Source organism: Macaca nemestrina, chromosome 1 (genome assembly GCF_043159975.1).
Source record: "Macaca nemestrina isolate mMacNem1 chromosome 1, mMacNem.hap1, whole genome shotgun sequence".
Classification (NCBI taxonomy): domain Eukaryota; kingdom Metazoa; phylum Chordata; class Mammalia; order Primates; family Cercopithecidae; genus Macaca; species Macaca nemestrina.
In genome coordinates, this window is record NC_092125.1 from 21,432,468 (window position 1) to 21,456,260 (window position 23,793).

General features: G+C 36.3%; 1 long non-coding RNA gene and 1 other non-coding gene across 2 annotated transcripts in view; both read left to right on the forward strand.

Moving 5' to 3' along the window:
* LOC105492947 (uncharacterized) overlaps window positions 1–23,253 on the forward strand; it is a 43,613-nt gene extending 20,360 nt beyond the window's left edge. The window contains exon 3 of the long non-coding RNA XR_011608442.1: window positions 22,990–23,253. This is a non-coding gene — a long non-coding RNA (uncharacterized lncRNA). The remainder of the gene's footprint in view (window positions 1–22,989) is intronic.
* On the forward strand, window positions 9,750–9,820 carry LOC112428709 (small nucleolar RNA SNORD113/SNORD114 family). Its single transcript, XR_003020757.1, has one exon. It is a non-coding gene; the product is annotated as a small nucleolar RNA SNORD113/SNORD114 family (small nucleolar RNA).
* Window positions 23,254–23,793: the final 540 nt, after the last annotated feature.

A 23,793-nucleotide genomic window follows, 5' to 3' on the forward strand; every position in this document is an offset into this window, starting at 1 on the left:
TAAACCTAGATGTAAAGAACTGCCCAGCTGAGCACAGCCTAAATTGCCTGCAGAATGATGAGTGAAATAAATGGCTTTTTGATTAATCATTAAGTTTTGGGGGAGAAGTAGTTCATTATGCAGCAATAGCTTACTAATGCACATACATTTTTACATAGTAAAGATTACACTGATTATAACAAGTTTGTACGTTCTTTACTTTTTTTTTTTTGTATTTTTTGTAGAAATGGGGTCTCACTATGGTGCCCAGACTGGTCTTGAACGCCTGCGCTCAAGTGATCCTCCCTCCTTGAACTCCCAAAGTGCTAAGATTACAGGCATGAGCCTCTGTGCCTAGCCTCTCCTAATTTTTAAATCATAATTATATGATTAAAAAATTGTTGCCAAGTTTTATGTTTATCACTGCATGATGGTCTATCTTATGGATGTAGCATAAAGTTTTTACCATTTTTCTATTCTATATCTAGGTTGTTATAAAAAGTTATAATTTTAGAGAGCACAGTGTAATGGGCATATTTAAACTAGAAGTAGAATTATTGGGCCAATAGCCATAGAAACATTTTGAAGGTCTTTGATACATGTTGACAAATTCCTTTTCAGAAAGCTTACAAGTTTCTGCACTGTCACTGGTGCTGCCTCTGATGGCTTATCTCACCACAGTCTTGCTGCAGTTAAGTATTAATTTTAAATAAACTGTAAATTTTATGGTAAAAAAATCACCATTCTAGTTTTTATTTTTTATAAGTTAAGTTTGACTGATGCTCTTTTCTTATTTTCTATTTGATATGGTTTGGTTGTGTTCCCACCCAAATCTCATCTTGAATTGTGGCTCCCATAATCCCATGTGTCATTGGGAGGTAATTGAATCCCAAGGGTGGATTTTTCCCATGCTGTTCTCATGATAGTGAGTAAGTCTCATGAAATCTGATGGCTTTATAAAGAGCAGTTCCCCTGCACATACTCTCTTGCCTGCCACCATGTAAGTTGTGACTTTGCTCCTCCTTGCCTTGTGCCATGATTGTGAGGCCTACCCAGCCATGTGGAACTGTGGGTTTATTAAACCTCTTTTTTTTAAAAAAATAAATTACCCAGTCTTGGGTATGTCTTTATTAGCAGGATAAGAACAGACTAATACACTATTTGTATTTATTCTTTTATGAGTGATCTCTTCATACACATTGTTAATTTTTCTTTTCCTCTTTTCAGTAGTTGTGTTTTGATTTGCATGTTCTCTATATTAATAGCATATATTACCAATAGTTACTATTTATTTAATGACTACTAAGAAGTAAGCACATCACATAAAGAATCTCTTCTAAATCTATGCAACAATTTTTTCAAGGTAAGTTCTAGTATTCTTTTTACAGATGAGAAAACTGAAGCCTAAAGAAGTTCAGTATCTTGTCCAAGGTTATACATGGAAGACTCAGGTTCCAGAGTCTGGCTCTTCCTTTTGGATACTGTTACTTCACTTTGTCTATCACAATTTTGCAAGAATTTTTTCCCCTTACTTGTCAGTTACCATATTACAGAAAGATGATCTCTTCACAGGTTCACGTGTCTTTCCCACTAGCTAGATTGTAAACTTCTTATGGTTGAAATAAAATCGTTGTACCTCCTGCACCTTATATGGTGCCCAGACAAAATATATATTCCATAAATATTTGTCAAAGTGAATTATTTGCTCTCATGTTGATACCGATATCTTGGTGGCCAAATTCGTTGTCTGATGGGCTGCTATATACATTATGATGTTCTTTTCCCCCAATTAGATGTTATAAAATAAACAGGCCAATTACATTAGATCATCTTACTTTGTCGATTTATGTTTTCCACAAGTAGATAGCACTAATTCATGATTCGTAATCATGATTGAAAACAACTATCACTGGGTTCCATCATCCCCCCAAATGATAAGATCCTGGATAACCTGGGTAGAAAATTATTCACAGCACTGTCCAATCCTATTCTTCATTACTTGAATCTGGCCAAAAATATAGAAGTTGTTGGTGATCAGCCCAACTGTTTCTTGAAAAATAATTGTGGAAAAAAACTAAATTTAGTTACTGAAGTCAAGGTCCATGTATAACTTTCATGACCTTTCTTATATATTAGTCACTTTGAAAATAAGATCCAAAGTTGTGCTTAAGAGGAAATTAAGTTTACATAATAATACATTGAACTAGTGATTCATTTTAGAGTTTTAGATTTGAAAGTCTGCATTATCCTGTCTTAAAATTCACTGTAAATTGGCCCAGTTTTTAACTTTGTCACTTTTCTGAATGCCAGATTCTACCTGCTCCTTCTATGGAATAATAGGAATTCTATGGAATAATAAAAAAAGTTCTGATTAGATTCATAAAAGGAAATCTTTCCAATCTGCATGTGTTCTGTTCGTGGGTACAGTTATATCTCTTTGGAAACAGGAAGGATGATGCCCATATATATTTGCACAATGAAATAGCTACTAGGTTAACAAATGAGTTCTCATAGATGCTTACTAAAATTTGTGTGTATATGCTTTCTAAAGCAAACCAAAATTAAATAAGCAAGACTCTTTTCTTTCCTGGCGGGACCCCTAGCTGCCTTGGGGACAGACTGACAGAACTGCTAGCTTCAGCCGAGGGAAGAGTTGAAATCATCTGGAAATGCTGAGCCGTGCCTTTGCAGGAATGTGCAGCACCTGGCACTAGTATTTTAAAACCCTCTAGAGAGAGTCACCAGTGTTTTTAAAAGCTGAGCAACAACTTGCTGAGCTCCAAACTAGGTCAGTGAACATAGAAGGTGAAACTTCCTGTTAAGATGAGTTTCTCATTATTATTTAATAACAGTTTCAAAAGCAAGGTAGGCAGTGGGTCGGGGGGACATGCTGACAGTGAGGAATCCACTTTCTTAGACTCATACACACAGGATTTCTCAAACAAAAGAAGACCACCTGGCTTCAAAATTCTGACATCTGTTTAATAATACCCCAATAATTTTTCATTTATGTTTTACAGTAGAGGTTATCAACCACTATTTTAGTAGATTAAAATTTTCTAGCAAATATTTTTCTCTAAAAATTAATATTGGCTCAGAAACATGCAAATAGATAAGTAGCATAGCATAAGTAGCTTAAAAATATCCAAGTATCCAGATGTATGTGAATTTATTGTTTGATAAATCTAATTTTTCAAAATGTTAGGGAATAAATAGCGTGAATACCAGAGGCCATTTACCTATTTTGAGGGGGAGAAAAGCTGGATTCCTGTCTTATAGCCTGCATAAAAGTAAATGCCAAAATAACAGCAAAAATATTAGAATTATACAAATATTACGAAAGATCTTGTGTTCTATTCTTCGTTAGTCCCACACATTTCCTTACATTTATTTATTTCTGGTTACCATATGCATATTCAGTTGATGTGTATGAATAGGATATTCCTTTCAATTTAGCTTCTATCTGATTTGTTAATATCAAAGAAAGCTGTTTAATATTAATCTTGTATCCAGCCACTTTCTTAACTTCTTAATAATTCTAACAGTTGTTTTAAGTTTTGTTTTTTGCTTTTTTTTTTCTGCCGCCCAGGCTGGAGTACAGTGGCATGATCTCGGCTCACTGCAACCTCAGCCTCCCGGGTTCAAGTGATTTTCCTGCCTCAGCCTCCTGAGTAGCTGGGATTACAGGCATGTGCCTCCATGCCCAACTAATTTTCATATTTTCAGTAGAGATATGATCTCACCATGTGGGCCAGGCTGGTCTTGAACTCCTGACCTCAGATGATCCACCCTACTTGGCCTCCCAAAGTGCAGGAATTCCAGGCGTGAGCCACCACACCTGACCAGTTGTTTTAAGTTTTGATAGAATCTCTTTGATTAAATATGTGTATGCATATGCATATTCATGTATGTCTTTTGTTGGTTTTATTTAATTAGCCATAAACTCTAGAATTCTGTTTAACTAGTGATGACAGCAGGCATTTCTCCAGTTTCCATCTTCAAGTAAATATAGTCACTACTTCCACATGTAATTTTGTTTGTTACTAATTTTTATTTCAAACTCTTTATTGTTTTTAGGCATTTTTGTTCTATTATTATTTTACTTAGAATTTTATGAATTGTTTATTTTTATTAAATACATATTTTATAATTATTGTTCAATTTTTTTCTCTTTTAAGTAACATAAATAGATTAAAGGTAAAAATCTACTGAACAGTAGCTTTGCTTAGGTTAAATATTTAATAAAAATACATAAGTAATATTTATTGCTATTTTTGATTCAACCTAGCCTTTTTGGAATAAACCATACTTCATCATGATTAATTTTTTTAAATGTCTTTTATGACTCTTTGCTAATGCATTATTTGGATTTTTTGTATCTAAATTCATAAATGATATTGGTGTATAATTTCTGTTTGTGCTTGCTTTTTCCTTTTCTAATATAATTCTTTGATGTTTCCAATATCCTCCATTATTGGTCTTTTCAAATTTTCTGACTGATCTGGAATCAATTTTGATAATTTAAATTTTCCTGGAAATGTCTATTTCATCTATATTTTTCAAATTAATTGTTACACTGTGTATTTAAACTTTCTCAAAAATTTTTTTAGTTTTAACTATATTTGTAATTATAACATTTTTTCATTTCTGAATTTGCATATTTTTGCTCCTCCCTTTTTTGGTCTTTTATTTCCCCTTCAAATCAGTGTTTACATTTTTTTGTCAAGTTGTTACAACTTTGTCATCGTCTTTTGTTATTTTTTGGCTTAACTGCATCGTTCTTAAGAGAGTTTTCGAGTCCGTTTTCTTTGTGGTCAACTGCATGAATATATATTTGCCTTAGGTTATATACAAAGTTCTATATGTCCATTAAAACAAATGTATTATTTGTGTTAATTAAATTATTTCTGTATTTACTGATCATCTATTATGTTCTGGACGCTGCATGATGTGCCAAGTGTGCAGTGGCACAAAGACAGAGCATTCCTATTTACTGCTATATGACATTTATTGTATGGGATATACCACAGTTTGTTTATTCAGTCACTTCTTAATGAATATTTGGATTACTTCCAGTTTTTAGTATTATAAATAAAGTTTCTATGAACTTTTTAAGTTTTTGTGTGGAAGTACGTTCTCATTCCTCTTGGGTAAATAATTAGAAGTGGAAAGCTTTAGTCTCATGGTAGCCATATTATATTAATCTTTATTGACAGCACAAAATTGAATTTGGACTTTGGAACTAAATGTGGATTTTGCCTTATAATAGGACAATGGAATCTTTACATATTCATGGATCCAACTGAGCTGTAAAGTCTCATATATGTTACTTTTTATGCTTTCTTATCGTTTTTCTACTTAAAATATGTTTTCCCTGATAATTTTCGCTTTTCTGTTGTATATTTTCCAGAATATGAATATATTACAGGGTAATAGTACCATCAAGAGGTTCTACAAAAAGTAGTTTCTGTCATTAAATAAATTGAGAAAGTGCTTCTTAGAGATTTACAATTCATACTCCTATTTTAAGGACTATGAGAAGTCCTGCTTAAAACTACTCAGTGATTTCCCCTTGCTTTTAGACCAAATTCCAAATTCTTAACACCAGCTCATGAACTCCTACACTCTGACCCCTACTAACCTCATGACACTCTGACTTGATTAGTTCAGTGAATGTACCAAGTTCCTTCCAGCTTCAGGACTTCACACAAATGATTCCTTCTGCCAGAGCTCTTTTCTCTATCTCCACACACCTGGATAATCTCTCATAATTCTTCTGGTTAACAAATTAAATATAATATCATTACAGAAACCTAGAATATAGATCAGGTCTACATTCTAAACTCTTAGAGCATCCTGTGCTTTTCTTCTGTAGCACTGGTTACAATGACAATTGCATAGTTACATGTGTAATAATTTGATTTATGGCTGTTTTTGTAGCTGGAATATAAACTCCATAAAAGTGGGAACTTGTCTGTCTTTCCAATAGTCACCATATCTGCCTGTTTTAGACAAATAGTAGACACTTCACTTCATAAATATGTATTGAATGAATCAAGAATCCAAGTAATTTTACTTAACCCTATATTTCCAAAGCTTATTTGACATATCTCTTCCTAATTATCTTGCAGAATTAGTATTCAGTCAATAATGCTCTTAGGAATGGAGCTCTGTGTGTGTGTGGCGCTGGTAATTACCCTATTTACTCGCTTAATAAATATTTATTGGGTGCTGCTATGTGCTAGGCACTGTTCAAGGCATTCTAGGCACTGGTAATTCAGCAGTTTCTAAGCCCAGATAGTTTACCTTTAGCAATATTCAGCCAATAAATATTCAAAAGTAAATAATATATTAGTAATGAGTGCTGTGAAGACAAAAAAAAAAAATAGATCAGGATAAGAAGATATGAAATGAAGGCTGAGCTTTAATTTAGAAAGGTGGTTAGAGAGGACCTCTCCCATAAGGTGACTTGTGAGTGAAGATCCAAAGATGAATAAGCTGTGCTTGCTGTCTACGGGAAAGAGCGTTCCTGATAGAGGAAAGAGAAATGACAAAGTGCCTGTGGTGGGAACATGTGTAGAGATCTGAGTGCAGTTATAGCAAGAGAACAAACAGGGAGAATGGTCGTACTTGAGGTCAGAGAAGGTGGAGAAGGGCACTGGGTTATGCAGGGATACAAAGGGCTTTGGAATAACTCTAAAGGATAGGTGAAGACACTGAGCAGAGCAGGAATATAATGCATATTTTAGGAAGGTTACTAGCTCTTGTGTGGGGAGCATCTGTAGGAGGAGGAAACTTTCTAGGACTGTCTTATAACAATCTAGGTAAACAAAGTAGACTAGGGTGTTAACAGCACAGGTGATGAGAGATGGTGAAGTTCTGGATGTATTAAATGTAAAGACACCAGGATTTGCTAATGGATTGTGCGTAGAAGACTGAGAGCTTAGACTGTGGATGGGGAAACCTAAGTTTGGTTTGATCATACTAAATTTGAGATGCCTATAAGAAACCCAAATGAAGATATGGATAAAAATCTGTAAGTTTAAAGTCAGAGGAGATGTCAGTTCTAGAGATATAAATTTGGAAGTCAACAGCCTACTGATACTATTTAAACTAGGGACTGGATGAGATAATCGAATAAGTGAGTATAGATCAAAAAGAAAAAGAGTCTAAGGGCTAAGCCTTTGGGACTTAAATGTTACATCATCTATAGTAGTTAAAATTGAAACCTCATCATATAAAAAGTAAAATGGACATCTTTTCTTTTTTCTCTATCTCCTGGATTTTTCATTGTATGAGAAATTTTCTCTTTTCATTCGTTTTTTGAAACATATCTTCAACAATTATTTAGATTGGTGTATGCTTCCAGCTTTTTCATCTTTATTATTTTATACTGATTCATTTATCAAGTAGTAGCACATGAATTAAAGTAAACACTTTCAGAATTGGTATTAGTCCTTTTATGTCTGTGAATATCTTTTTCTTAATATTTGAATTACAACTCCACTGAATATGGAATTCTTGAGTTACAGTGATTTTCTTTGTACTCAATAGTTACTGATCTATTATCTTCTAGTAGTTAATGTTAAAAGGAGAAGTCTGAGTCCATAGATATTTCTTACCCTTTGTAGTCAACAGTTTATGTGTTTGTTGGCTTTTATTTACTTATTTGTAATTATTGATGTTTGTTTGTTTGTTTCTTTTCTTTCTTGTCTGACTAGATGCTCATGTTTTTTTTTTCCTCATAAAATTAAAAGTTTCCACGACATATTCAGGTCTTCATTTCTGTAACGTTTTCAGATTTTAGTATTAAAGTTGGACTTTCTCCATACAATTAATTATAGAACTTTCTATGTTTGTCATTGTTTCTTTATTATTTGTGTTTTTCTATGTTTATGCTATTGTTAAAGCTGTGTTATTTACCTTCAATATTGTTTAAATTATATTGAAGGTAAATAATGCAACTTTTACTATTTTCCAAACTCTTCTATGTTGTGCAGGCCTGTTTATATTCTCTGTTTCTTCTCAGGTCATTTTTATTAATTTATATCTTACTAGTAAATTGTACGTCTCTAGGTTTTTAAATGTGGCCCTGCAGAGTTGCATGTTGTATTATTTTCTAATTTTCAGAATTTCTTCCTTATCTATAATTATGTTTCCTTTTCCTTTTGTTTTTATACTTTTACTCTCTCTCTCACTTTACTCCTTAAACAGAATTGTGAAGAGTCTATTTAATACTTCTTTGAAATGAACAGTTTTTGGAGTTATTAATCTTTTCCAACATTTTTTGTTCTAATTGTGACATGTATTTATTCATTCTCCTCTACTACTTTTTAAAAATCCTTTTGTTCCTTTATAACGTTCTTAAATTGAGTACTAAGCTCCTTTGTTTTTATTATCTATTTTTTAAGATAGACATTTTTATTTTTACTAAACCTTAAACATTTAAGTAACATTTACTAAAAATTTTTCTCTGAGTAGAAGTTTAGACATTTTCTATAGGTTAAAATATAAAGCACGCTCTTAATTGCCTTCTAGAGATTGTAATTTCAATTTTGAATCAATGGCTTTATAAGGATACTTAATTTCTAATCAGCTGAGATTTTATGCCATCTTTTCTTTATTTGTAATTTTATTAAAATGAATGTATTCTATAAAATCTTTCCTTTAAGAATTGTTAAAATTTGTTTTATGACAGTCACATGGGAGATTTCTGTAAATATTCCATGGTCATATACAACGAATTTATATTTATTTTTTAAAGAGGTAAAATTCTCTCTCCCTTTCTTCATGCACACACATACACTTGCATACACACATATACACGTGCACACATACATATATGAGTGTTTATGAAACTTAATTTGTTGATTATAGCATGCTGTCTCCATACTCTTACATACTGTTGTTCACCAGATCTGTTCGATTATGTGCCTTTGATGCAAACAACCAATAGAAAAATAGATATAAGTTATGAACAGGCACTTTACAGAAAAGGGTCTCATAAAGCCAATACAAATACAGGGAAATATTTACCATCATTAGCATTAGGTGTGTGCAAACCATGAAAACAATGACCCACCATTTTATACCCATTTGATACACAAATTTTTTAAAAAGTCTACAATATTCAGTGTAAGACAGAATGTGGACAGAGAGAATCTTTATACAGTGCTCTACACTTTGAAAACTAGTCAGATATCATTTTCTAATGTTAGTCACCTATCCTATATGCCTAGATATATACCTAAGAAACACTCCATATCTACAGCAAGAGGCATGTATGAGAATGCTCATTACAGCACTGGTTAACAAAGTTAAAACCCTGTAAAATCCCAAAATTTCATCAATGAGAGAATGGGAGGATAACTATGGCTCAGTGGAATGTTATATTATAATAAAAATGAGCTACAGTAACATACAACAAGATGGATGAATCTTATTAATAAGATATTAATAAAAGGTAAATCTCCAAAGATTTTATACGTGAAATTCCTTTGTATAACGTTAAGAATTGTGTGTGTGTGTGTGATTTGAGAACATATAGATGGAAGGGAATTATATAAAAAAGGAAAGCAAGTGTGTGTTCTGTACAGGACTCAGGTGGTGGAAGGGAGTGGGGTAGAATAGGAGAGGGAGAGTATGGTTAGATATAGGTTATTGTTGCTCTTCTGTTTGTTTGGAGTAGGGTATCTCAGGTGTTTATGATGTAATGAAAAAACTACTGGATATAAAAATACCCAGCTAACTAAATAAAAGTAGGCTGTGAATGGATCAATGATGAGAAAGTATCATGAATGAGGGATTATGAATAATCTATTTTTGTGAACCTGAGGTCAAATAAAAAATAATAAATTGGGCTTTTTTTTTTTTTAACATACACAGGGTCTCACTCTGTAGCCCAGGCTGGAGTGCAGTGGCATGATCATAGCTCACCGTAACCTCGAATCCTTAGGCTCAAGCAATCCTTTCACCTCAGCCTTGAGAGTAGCTAATACTACAGATATGCACCACCATGCCCAGCTAAGTTTTTTTTTTTTTTTTTTCTTTTGAGACAGGGTCTCACTTTGTCACCCAGGCTGCAATGAAGTGCCACAATCACAACTCATTGCAGTCTTAACGTCCTGGATTAAAGTGATCCTCCTGCCTCAACCTCCCAAGTAGCCGAGACTATACCCTGCTGATTTTGTATTTTTTGTAGAGATGGGGTTTTGCTATGTTGGCCAGGCTGGTCTCAAACTCTGGGCTCAAGCAGTCCTCCCACCTTGGCCTCCCAAAGTGCTGGGATTACAGGCATGAGCCTCTGTGCCCAGCCTAATTTTTTTTTTTTTAATACGATTTTGTAGAGACGGGGCCTCCTCATGTTGCCTAGGTTGGTCACAAACATCTGGACTCAAGCAATTCTTCCACCTCAGCCTCCCAAAGTGTTGGGATTACAGACATGAGCCACTGTGCCCAATCTAAATTGGGCTTTTAAAAATCAACACACAATTTCTCTCTTTGATCTATCAATTAGCTTTAAACACTACCTGTCTGGTATTAGTATTCACACTAACTTTTCTGTTTGTATTTGTCTGGTACCTCTTTGCTCCCTGCTCTATTTTCAGTGTTCTTTTATAAATCGTTTTAAATGTATCATAAAATGAACGCTTCCTAAACTTTAACACGCGCAAGACTGACCTGCATTTATTAAAAGTTTCTGTTCAGTGGGTCCGGGGTGGGACCTGGGATTTTGCATTTCTAGCAGGCTTCAGGGGATGCGAGTGTTGCTAGTTCCACACACTTCGAGTAACAAAGTCATAAAATACATATATCTGGTCTTTTCTTAACCAAGAAGGACTCAATCTATATTTTAGTAAGGGACTTTGGCACATTCACATTTAATGAAAACAATGCATATACTTAATTTTAGTGTTTCCATTCTACTTTATGTTTAATTTAGGGTTTCACATTTTTTATGCTAGTTGAATTGTCACTATTTATTCAGTTTTTCTCTTGTTTGGAAATTCTAAAACCATTTTCTATTCAACTTATGGTGTTTTTCTGTTTCTCAACACCTGCAATTTATTCCTTAAACAAGTATTTCATAAATGCCTACAATCATTTGTTATGTTTATGTACTATTCTTGGAAAACAAAATGCCAACTATTTCCTCCTTCCAAGGCACTCTCTTCATCCACTGATTTCCCTACCCCAATACAATGAGATCTTTAGGTTATATTTTCCTTTCCTCTTTTTCCCTACAATATAACATCTTTATAACTCATTCTTGCTTCTCCCACCTTTACAACCTCTAGGTATGGCTGAGGTAGCTATCTTTAGGTTTTACATTACAGCATCTGCTTTCTGTTCTAAGAATTGTATCTGAACAGTGATGTTGCTGATTATCCATCAGTCTGTCATTATTCCTTTACATTCAATTACATATATTGCAAGGTGCCTCTCTCACTTCTCTTTCCTCTCCTTTTTATTTTCCCCTAGTTTAAGTTTTTCCTTAGGATTCAAAAGTTGTTTAAAGTCCTTTTTATTAATATTTTTTTCAGATGGGGTATATGAGTGACATATTTTCTAAATTCTTCTATATCTTCCTCTTATCCTGGTAGGTAGCTGATTACCATCTTGACTGGATATAGAATTCTTGGGTTGCATCTACTGAATTTCAAAATTCAAAACATATATTTCAACTTCAAGAAAGTGTTTGTGCTGTAATTTATTTTCCTTATGGGCTCACAGTGTAATAATGGTCATCATTATTTGGTTCAGATTGCCATCTCTCTCCTCAGGAGTTCTTTATTAGGGAGCCATCTGAGTGAGGTGCTTGGCTTGTTCTTCTACTCTTTAGACACAGTGTTTTGTTCCTTTCTCAGCTCATTGCTGCATTAGCTCTTGGGGCTCAGGTTCACCTGCCATGTACTGTCCATGGAATCAGTGTCAGTGATGAAGCAGAAATAGTAATGTCTGTCCTTGTGGGCCAGTGGTATAATGGCCAACAGGTCATCTCTCAATAATCTCACCTTCAAGGGCTGATGTTCTTTAAACTTAGATGCCAGACACTTCTGCAGCTTCTGGGGAGCTGGGGAGACCAGTCAACCCTACCAACACCGCTTGCTCATGTTTGTTCTGCTCTTTCTCTTGTGGATTCTCTCTACAAGACAACCTAGCTCAGTCTAGAAGGATTCTCAGGGCAAAGCCACTCTTAATTTGGCATGTGGAGCACACTGTAGTGCATAACAAGTAGTCAGGAACATACCAGATGCCTCTCTACTACTGACAAATTCCAGGCTCTTCAGCCTGGCATGGAAGGGCTTTCTCTTCTTTTTTTTTTTGTTGAGACGGAGTTTTGCTCTTGTTGCCCAGGCTGGAGTGCAGTGGCATGATCTCAGCTCACTGCAACCCCTGCCTTCTGGTTTCAAGTGATTCTCCTGCCTCAGCCTCCCAAATAGCTGGGGTTACAGGAGCATACCACCACACCTGGCTAATTTTGTATTTTTAATAGAGACAGGGTTTCACCATGTTGGCCAGGGTGGTCTCGAACTCCTGACCTCAGGTGATCCACCCGCCTCAGCCTCCCAAAGTGCAGGGAGTACAGGCATGAGCCACTGTGCCAGGCCTCTCCTCTTACCTTTCTAATCTTAGCTGCTCTATTCCCTTTCCTCTCACACACCCATCCGGAAAATTCACTCTTCTATGTCCATGCCCACAAATAAGTTTTGGCGCTCCTCCCTAGATTCTTCCTTCAGGCTGGCTGCCATATTCCTAACTATGATTGCTCCCTCCAGATTATTAGCAACATCATGGTCCCCACTACCCAGAGCTTGCTTCTAAGTTCTACGCATCATGGGTATTTGTCTAACCTGATAAGGAAAAGTCCTCTGATTACAATAAATTATGTCACACATCTAGATGTTCAGGGTTCTGCCATGATACCAGTCTTGAATAGAATTTTCCTATGATACCTTTCTGGAGGAGTGGTTCTGCCCGTATCTTCTGAATTAAAAGCCTAGAAAAGTGTTACAGGTATCGAACTACCATGTTAGACCTTAAGGAAAACGAAAGTCAATGTTATGTTTGAACAAACAAATCAACCCCTTCCCCTCTTTTCCATTTCTAAAGCAGTAACTAGTGGAATATAAATGTTTCTCTTTTCTTTTTCAACAGAAAGATCTGCATTGATCAGCATGGTAGAAAGTTATGGTTAAAATGATTTTAGAATAACAGACAATGCTAATTATCTGGAAAAATTCCTTGATTGGCTGATTAATTCATTCTTCCATCAATTGCATAAACACTGATTAACTGCTTTGGGTCAGCCTCAACTCTAGTAGCTTTGTTTTAACATTTATGTTCATTCTTTGGATCTAGTTCTTTGATTCGAACAATTAGTGGTGGTGGTATGATTTTTGCTCTTATCACTCAGACTTCATAACTCTTGCTGTTTTGTCACTCTTAATATTTATATGACATCTAGTGAGTGATTGATCTTCTATAGGACCCTATGGTCACTCACATTTGCTTATCACTAGCACATAGGGGGCAATCCACAGATTTATGACTGCCAATAAAAGTTGTTACCAAAAGTACCATTTCTTTTTTTTTCCTATGTGCTAATTTCTAATAACTCTTGTGCAGGAGAGCAATTACTGACAAAAGTCAGCCTCTGTTAATAGAGTTTATCACACTTCATCATATATCCTTTGTCGTTGGAAGCATTTTGACAAGCCCAGGGTTAATTAAAACCAAGAAGACAATAAAATACACCTAATCAAACATAACAGGTACAGAAATCAATTAGCAGATTTATAGTACTTTGGAGGTTTCCATAATGTATAAAATTCAAAGAAACTATCGTTTCCATTTCCTCAAGACAGTGTAATTAAATTTCTAATTGAAACTATTTTTCAGTAGGTAACGTACAGTCCGCCCAAGTTTGATTTGCATTAAAGTGGGGTCTACAGAGGTTGAAAGAGCCTAGGAAATTAAAAAGATCATTGAGTCATTTCCATTATTATTGTTTTGTCTATCTGAAAGTTGGGGGAAAGTTATACTGTATAAAAAGGAAGAGAAAGGAAAAGTGGTGCTTTGCATGATAAAAAGAATAAGTGAAGTCTTCTTATATATCAAGGATCTCTGTTGTTACTCATTGCCAAAAAAAAAAAAAAAAAAAAAAAAATCACCAAGGGAGAGTGAACATCTCAAATAACTCTCATGTAATGCACTAGTTTTGTCAGCATTGTTAAACAATTCATCTGGCTTATTTTCTCAACTTGACAGATTCTTTTGACTGGATTGATTGCAATGATCCATTGCTTTGGTTTCATGGAGATGTGGCCTTAAATAAGCCATGTCTTTTTGAAGTTTTATTCCCCATCCAGCTAAGTGAAATGTGACGCCAGTCACCATGCCGGGAACACATTGTCTCAGTGGAGAATGGGTGAGGATCTATATGGTCTAGTGTCTGAAAGGCTGTGTTCACTCCCCTTGTGGACTGGTTGACCAATGGGCATTTTCCTGTCTGCCTGAGGGTTTCTTCTTTAAATACTTGCCTACCTCTGCCTGATACTTTCTAGATTATCAATAAAATATCTTAATGCTATTTAAACATATAAATGATCATATTCTTTACCTTCCACCTGAAATTATTCTTTTTTTTTTTTTTTTTTGAGATGGAGTTTCACTCTTGTTGCCCAAGCTGGGGTACAGTGGCGCAATCTCGTTTCACTGCAGTATCTATCTCCCAGGTTCAAGTGATTCTCCTGCCTCGGCCTCCCAAGTAGCTGGGATTATAGGCGCCTGCCACCACGCCCGGCTAATTTTTTTGTATTTTTGGTAGAGATGGGGTTTCATCATGTTTTCCAGGCTGGTCTCAAACTCCTAACCTCAGGTGATCCACCTGCCTCAGCCTCCCAAAGTGCTGGGATTACAGGCATGAGCCACCAGGCCCAGCAATTATTCTTTTTTTGACATTTCTGTGCCATCGACATTTAATTTAAATATAGTTTTGTTGCTTTGAACTTTTTTCGTTTTGCCTTTAATGATTACCCCCAAATGTAATTATTATCAACAACAAAATAACTTATATTTGTTTCCTGAACTGAGAATTAAATTCCACCCATTATTAGGTTTTTACTTTTTCTATTTGTTTTGTTTTTTAGAGACTAGGACTTCCTCTGTTGCCCAGGCTGAAATGCAGTGCTATGACCATAACTCACTGTAACCTCAAACTCCTGGGCTCAAGCAATTTTCCCACCTCAGCCTCCTAAATAGCTAGGACTACGTGTATGTGCCACCATGCCTGGGTAATTTTTTTTAATTTATTTTTGTAGAGCAGGGGATCTTGCTATGTTGCCTAGGCTGATTTTGAACTCCTGGGCTCAAGTGATCCTTCTGCCTTGGCTTCCCAAAGTGCTGGGATTACAGACGTAAGCCATAATGCCTAGCCAGGGTTTTACTTTTAAGCTGTGAACAAACCAAAATGTATTACTCCTTTCATAAAATGATTGCTATAGAACAAACTGCAAGGCCAAAATTAGGTTTTAGATATTTATTTTGGTCTATGGTACTGACTGTGAGTCTGTGCCCATATAATGCTAATAGAAGCCATATACCTTGAACAATTTCATGGAAAAACATCAACCAAAACATTGTTGGAATTCACATAGACAACTGTGATAATATGTTTATTTTTTGTTGTTGTTGTTAAATGCTAAGATATGCTGATGGCAAAGTAAAATAAATATTCAAATGTGTGTAAATCAATATTTAGTCAAGACAGGTGTGATGATGTTAACATAAACCTGACGTCATGCTTTTTCTTTTTCCCTAATGATATCTGTTTTCTGGCCAATTCATTGTTTTAAATAACTTCATTTGAGTGTTAATGGCTGTTAAATGAATATGAAAGAGTTAGGCAATAAATTAGTGGTGGCTGGTTCATACTGCATGTCCCTAGGTTAATGATGGAGCTCTTATCTGGACTTACTCTGTTGTTGGTCAGTGGAAGATGCATCAGAAACAAAAAGGTTTTACGTCTAAGCTATCTTTGTTGCTTTCCTATATCTCAAACCCTCCTTTCTCAATTCTTTATTAGCTCTTCTCCCTTTTTCCACTCCTTCATGTGAATATATGTATATAGATAGATATTTTAACACTTTTATTTATCAAAATGTGAGACTCGAATATAGGCAACACAAAATAAATGTCATCAGAACAGACTTTTTACAGGAGAAACAATGACTAGTTATCCTAACTACTTCATAAATCAATGTATGAATATGACATTTAACATAAACATAACGGAAGTTAGCATAAAACCATTAACAATTGTTCTCTTCATGCAGTGAAGGATCCTGGTTGTTTTACTGCAAATGGTTTAGAAGACAAAACATAAAACAGCAGTAATAAACACAAGAACTGAACATATTCATACAGGCAAATGATGTTTTTATTTTTGAATTATTTTTCAGAACTTTGAAAATTAATACCAGGAAATACTTTTTTAAATTTATAACAGCATCAAAAATAATAAAGCACTTACAGATAAATTTAACAAGGAAGTACAAAACATGTATACCAAGAACTATGAAACATTGTTCAGCAAAATTAAACAAAATTTAGGTAAATGGAAGGACATACTGTGTTCGTGAAGTTGAAAACAGTATTGTTTAGATGGTGATATTTCCTCCTCTTAAGTTGACATATTTATTCTTACATTTTCATGCTTTTATGTATGATATGAGAATGTGAATATTTAAGACACAGTACTCTACTCATTTTCCTACACTTTCTTCATCTGAGAATTCTCCTGTTCTGTAGTGTCAACAAACTTCAGTTTGCAAATAACAAATCTCTATTTACTGTTGAGTCCTTTCTCTTAGGCTTTGATTTTGCTGTGTACTACTGGCTGCCTATAAGACTTTCCACTTTTAGTATTCTCTGAAACCCCAAATGAACATCCTCTTCCCAGCTCTTCTTCTGCTAGTGGTGCCACCATATTCCAAGTCAATGGTAAAGTGGTTTAATTCTAAAATAAATAGACAAAAATGTATAATAGTTCAGACTCGATTGAATACATAGTACAAGGTGAGAGAAGTCTGCAGGGTGACCCTCCCCGTCCATGGAGGATTGCATGCAGGAGATTCTGTAGTTCAGATCTTGAAGTGCTGCATAATCTCTGCTCTCTTATGTTGGCTGAATCTCAGTGTCATGGTCACACATATCTCAAGGGAAGATGGGAAATATGGTCTATCACTTTGTCCAGGAAAAAAACAAAACAAAACAAAACCAGAAGTGGGTGTTGATGTATAGCCATCAATCTCTGCCACGACCACCTAAATTTAAAACTATAGTTTCAACTCTGTCTTATCCCCCATATCAGGTAAAAATCCTAGACCAAATGCTGTTATATTTTCAAAGCATAGCTTATTGAATCTTCCCTCTGGTCCTGATACTACCACATGGTCCAGGTCCTCATCCCTTCATATCTGGATTACTGCATTAGCTTTCTAAGTGATTTCCCGAATTTCAAAACCTCTTCTGCTCCAATCCACCCTACAAAATCCTCTTCGCACTCACTTTCCTTATGTACAGCTTTCATTTTTTATGTCACAGATTGAAACCTTCAACAGCTCTCTTTTCTAACATATCAAGTCTAATTTCTCCTGCTTGGTTTTTAACAATGGATATAATTTTATAACTTTTTCTTACTTCAGCCAACTTTGATCTACCTCTGGAAGTTTCTGCCATGTGTTTCTGTATCACTCAATTTAGATATAAATATTAACTGTTTTGTGTTGTTAAATTTTACTTTATGTGCTTTAGAGTTCTCTTCCTTACTATGTTGTGAGCTCTTTGAGAAAAGAGATGATGTCTTTTATTTGGTTCCCCATGTAATCTAGCACATTGCTCAGTGCATGCAAAGTTGGTATTCAATAAATACTTGTGCTAAATCGTCTAGCTGTGTGAAGAAATTAGTCATGACACTGATTTTATTAAAGGTGTCAGCTATATTGGCAAATCTTTGTTACAAACTGCCATTTATTTATGGAAATCTATGCTTAATTATAATTAGTGCCAAAGTATCTCAACACAAGCAGATATAAACTAGAGACATTTAAAAGCCTGGGGAAACTAATTTCAAGTAGTTTTTTTTCCCATTAACTCAACTAACAATTTAATTCTGATCCATGTCCGGAAAAGGCTCATACTCTAGAAGGAAGGCTAGGATACATACAAATTGTGGTAGGCAGAATTCTAAAATGGTCCCAAAGATTTCTGCCACCTGGGATACATGCTCTGCATAATCCCTACCTGTGAGTGTGAATGGGACCTGTAAATATGATGAAATATCACTTCCATAATTATGTTACGTTACAAAGTGAAAGGGAATTATGGGTGTAATGAAATTCTCTGATCAGTTGATTTTGAGTTAATCAAATGAATGATTATCTTTGGTGGGTCTGACCTAGTCAGGTGAGCCCTTAAAAGAGAAAATGAATAGCTTTCCTGTGGGCCTGGAAACATGCAAATGCTACGTTGTAATCTCACTATGGAGGAAGTCTTGTGACTAGGATCTGAGGGCAGATCCAAAGAGCTAAGAAAGCTCCAATGAGAAAGTGGGGACCTCAGTCCTATGACAGTAAGTAATTTAATTCTGTTGCCAAACAGTGTGAGCTTGGAGGAGGATACTGAGGACCAGAGGACAATGTGGCCCAACTGACACCTTGATCTTAGATTTGAGAAACACTGAGTACTTTGTTACTTCATGCTCATATCTGTAAGATAACAAATGAGTATTGTTTTAATCCACTAAGTTTGTGGTAACACGTTGTACAGCTATTGGAAATTAATACACATATTTCTTACAATATGTTATTTAATTGCTATGATGAACTGTTATAAATGAATTTAATCATGTTGAGATTCTATAAATTTTAATTTTAAGACTTGAATTAGTTCCAATATAAAAACTCATATCAGACAAAAATCCTTTTGGACTTGAAAGTACCAATGTCATTTACTTTCATTTTCTTGACCTTGAGTCAGTTAACTTCTGACCTAACTCAATGAAGCATAGGTTGGCATTCCCTAGTCTATTTTCAAAGACTTCTACAAAAGATGATTTCACCCAATTATCAGTGTTTTATTAGGTGGTCACCCCTTCTTTACTCTTCTCTATCCTAGCATGCATATCATGCTGACTTAACATCATTTTCTGGATAGCGCACTAGATTAAATATTCCAAGAATCTTTGGAGGAGAGCCAAAGTATTCTTTTTGCTCTTTAGAAGGAAAATGGTTTAAAGGAAGTTGCTGCTTAGCAAAGCCATTACTCTATTGCAGAGCAGGCATGTTTCCAAAGTACATTAACAATGCTAATGAGAAAACTAGCCCTGGAATGAAAAAAAAGGGGAAATGAAGAAGTCATTTCATCATCAGATGTATTCTGGTGAGGTAGAGAAAGCCTAGAGTATGACTCAAGAGATGTGGCCTCTATTGACTGAAAGTCCTTGTAGAGCTCTCTATGTCTCAGTTTTTTTTTCTCTTCTCTTCTCTCTCTTTTTTTTTCTTTTTTTTTTTTTTTTGAGACAGGGTCTTGCTCTGTCACCCAGGCTGGAGTGCAGTGGCATAAGCGTGGCTCACTGCAGCCTTTACCTCCCATACTCAAGTGATCCCCCTGCCTCAGCCTCCCAAGTAACTGGAACAACAAGTACATACCACCACACCCAGCTAATTTTTTTTTTTATTTTTTGTAGAAACAGAATCTTGACAATTTGGCCAGGGTGCTCTTGAACTCCTGAGCTCAAATGATCTGCCAGCCTAGCCTCCCAAAGTGTTACAATTATAGGTGTGAACCACTGCGCCTGGCTTCAACTTTTAAAATCAATAATGTGGGAGCATGAACTACATAATCTCTGGGTTCCCTTCCAACTTTAAGATCAATAATTCACCTATCCAATGATAAAATGGGGAGGATAAATGTGGGATCTTAGTGGAAAGCATAGAATACTTAAAGTCTGTGTAAGGATATGAGAGAGGAAATATTTTTCCCTGAAGATCGGTCTCCATGTGAAGGCGAACACTCAGTTGTCTTCCGCACATCAGCAGCTCTATGGCTTTCCATTGTTGAAATTTATTAATCTCAAATGCAGCACCCTCCCTGCCCACCTCCTCTGGCCTTTTCCATTCCTCCATTCATCATTTTCTTATATATTCTCTATCTCCTTCCCAGCTGAATTCTTCACTCTTTTAAAAATACATCCTATCCTTTCCCATCTGTGCTTGGCTTTTGTGGTACTCACAGCTGGATTGTTCTACCTTCCATTTTCACCTGACAAATCCTGTTCAGGCTTTAAGCTCTAACTCAAAAACTACCTTCTCTATAAAGCTTTCCTTCTTGGTACTTCTCTCCTAGAAGTGACTGAGCTGTTCTTCTTTGGAACTTCCTTGCTATGCATCCTTCTTTAAGCATAAGTCTTTATCTACCTTATATGTTATTTGTGCATATCTCATTCCTCATACTGCGAACAGAGATGTTATAGGAGACTGAACTGAGTAGTTCCTGAGTTTAGACTATAACCTGAAGGACATGTTATATTAGCTTGCTTACCTAACATCTTGTCTTCTTGTAATTCTTTTTCCTGTTACTAGAGTGCAGCAAAGTAAAAAGGTAGTTTCCTGATAGCGTATATTCTCAGGAGTCCTTCCTGCAGAATATTCATGGTGATAAGATTCAGGAGAGCAAGTGCTATGAAATTAGCTATGCTCTTTCGTAGGAGTCTTGCATGAGCTTGATGGTTGGCCAAAGCAACAAAGGCTGAGGGAGACAAATTGATTTGGTGGGAGTCACATGTCTAATTAGGGGCTCCAGCACAGTAGGTTTTGTTCCCTCTCCTCTCTAATACACACTGCTTCAGGGCCCACCCCTCAAAATTGCTTAAGGCTGCTATGATCCCTGAGGCAAAAGTATCTTCTGAATGAAGAAAACACTGATTTGATTTGCTTCTTCACAAGTTTTACTCCCAGATGGTGCCTCCAGACTCACAGAATCTCAATAACATTTTATTTCCTTTCAGGCCACGGCTGATTTGCAGTGCTTTTCCATTTATAATTTTCAAGCTGAATACCTTTATGACTTTTCTGTTTCCTTTTTCTTTCAACTTGGAGCTGGAATTAAACTTAAGAATTTAGAAAAAATAGTTGTAAGCCGTTAAGGGGAGATTGTAAAGACGTACGAACAAAAGGTCTGAAGAAGGAAAGAACAAAGAAGAAAATTGGAGGCGTTGGAAGAAAAGTGGGGAATCTGGCCAACATTACTCAGTACTACATGAGCCAGAGCTGAGCTAACTACTTGTCTATGATGCCTCATTTCATCTTATGACAGACCAGAAAAATTAAATCATATGTCCAAGATCCCATAATAAACAAATTATGGAAAAGGGCTTTGGATGGAAGACTGTTTAACCTCAGGACCTATACTCTTTTAACCACAACTTGCTGGGGGGATGCTGAATAACACGAAGGCTGAATGCAGATCAAGTAAGAGACTGATTGGAAGGCAGAGGGAGATGAACAGGTTTATCTTCTTATTCTCTCAGTTAGAACAGAGTGCCTGAGCTGGAGAGCACATTGAAGCATCCTCTAACTTCCAGCTTGTGTGCTGAAAACCTAGAGAAAAACAACCCTTGAGGCTTCCAGGAATTTAATTCAGATGACATGCTTCTTTCTTTCCATTTTCTTTGGTTTTCATGAGCCTCTAAGCAGTTGTACTGGTCCCAAAGTTCTGTTTCAAGTACCCTCCTCTTCCCCTCTTGCTTCCCTCCCCACCAAGGATGACACTTTTACTTCTGAAAACCTTAAGCGGCAATCTACTCCAATTGGGTCATTGAGGTCAGAGTTCCTAGACTGAAAGATAATGAAGAGAGATGTCTCAGCAGAAAATAAGGACTGGAGTCAACCCTGAGCCTCATTTACTTGGGTGATAATCTCAGGTTCCTGATGTCCTCATAATACACCACACTCATCCCAGCATTATTTAGCTGCCAGAAGTTTAAACTATGAGATTATTATTATTATTTTCCACTTTCTGGGATCAGAAGAATAAGAAGTAAAGAAAGACAATGGTGGTTTTATTTGTTCATTTATTTATTCACTCAACATCTCTGCTATGTTGTGGGGGAAATACAGATGCAGAATGTCCACAGTTTCCACTTTTGAGGAGATTATAGTGCTGGAGACACTGACCCAAGATTTGAGAGTAATAAGGTAGATTTAAGGCAGTGGAATGATTATGGACAAGTACCTAAATAAAGTGCAGAAAATAGGTATTAAAAATTATCACGAAGAAAAGAGGGTAGAATGGGTTAAATGAGAGGCAAAATTAGGTGGTTGAAGGAGCACAGAGAGGCGCTTACTTGGACACCAGAATGGGGCTGTCGGGTGGGTGTCCCTGGAGCCTCGGTGACATTTGCCTGAGAGCTGACTTCAACGAATGAAACAGAGGGGAATAATTAAGAGGTGGTGTCCAGAGACAAAACCAAAGGCAGAGGAAGTCAGGCTGTCTACCCAGTGATTGGAGAGGGATGCATGGAAGGGAGTCACCATGGCGACTGGACCAAGGGCTGATGGTCCTTCTCAGAGGCAGCCTAGTGAGGTGTTCAAGCAGGTTCTGAAGCCAGGTTTACTGGCTTTCAATCCGGACTTCATGGCTTACTCTCTGAGAGACCCAGAGACAGTTACTTCAACTTTTTGTTTTACAATTTCTTCATGTTTAAAATATCATTGATTATTATGGTACCCACCTACGATACCATACCATCCTAGGAGTAGATTGTACAATTGAGTTAGTGTGGGTAAAGTGCTATGAATAGTTCCTGGCACATTGTAAGTGGTTAAAAACTGCTATTTATTATTAGTTATTAGTAGTTAAGGACACTCTCTAAATTCAATTTGGGCTACTAGTTAAATTTTGAGAATGACTTTCAATTCTGATCCTTACCAATCTCTTTGTCAACAGGCACTGCCATTCCTTAGCCCATTCCAGACAGAGCAGAAAAGAGAAAAGAAGAAATAAAGCAAAAGAAACAAGAGGGAGTAAAAGAAGCTCCCATGGTTTTTCTCTGAGAATTTCACTGGGGATCTAATTTTAAAGACGTGAAGATTGAAGAAAGAATACATAATTTCAACCATTTTGTTAAATGAAATTTGTTGGCTCTATAAAAACGCTTCTGTTTTGGTGATGTCCTCCAGTTTTCCCTGGTTTTCCTCATGAAGAATAATAATTCTGTTCTGTCCTCTCCATCCCAGACTCTAAATATTCTTTTTTGTTTTCTTTTCCATGAAAGCAAAACTCCTAGGCTACATCCCGTGCAACTCCAGCAATGTGAGCAAGCTTTTGTTCCCCGTATTGGCAGCATTTCCCCGTCGTTTGTCCCCCTGCCTGTCTGCAGGTCTCGGAGCGGCTCTGCTGTCGGAGATTGCAGGGAGTTGGTGGATTGGAGCCATGAAGCTTCTTTTATGAGCCAAGTGCAGAGAAAGGAGCTTTTCATACACTCCAGCCTGCAGTCAGGTACTCCCTGGTGGGCTCCTCACAAAGCCTAGGCCCTGGAGCTCTTCCCTGGAGTTTGCATTTGTTTCCTTATAGGGCACATTCCTGGCGATGGGTAGGAGGAAATGGCAGCCCAAATAAGAGGCAGCCCTCTGCAGCCACTCTGGGCTGGTTCCCTGCTCAGCCCATAGAAGTCACTGGTTTGACCCATTCCTCCCTAAAGCCAGTCTGAGTTCTTTATTAGTGAGCATGAAAAATGCTTCAATCATAGCA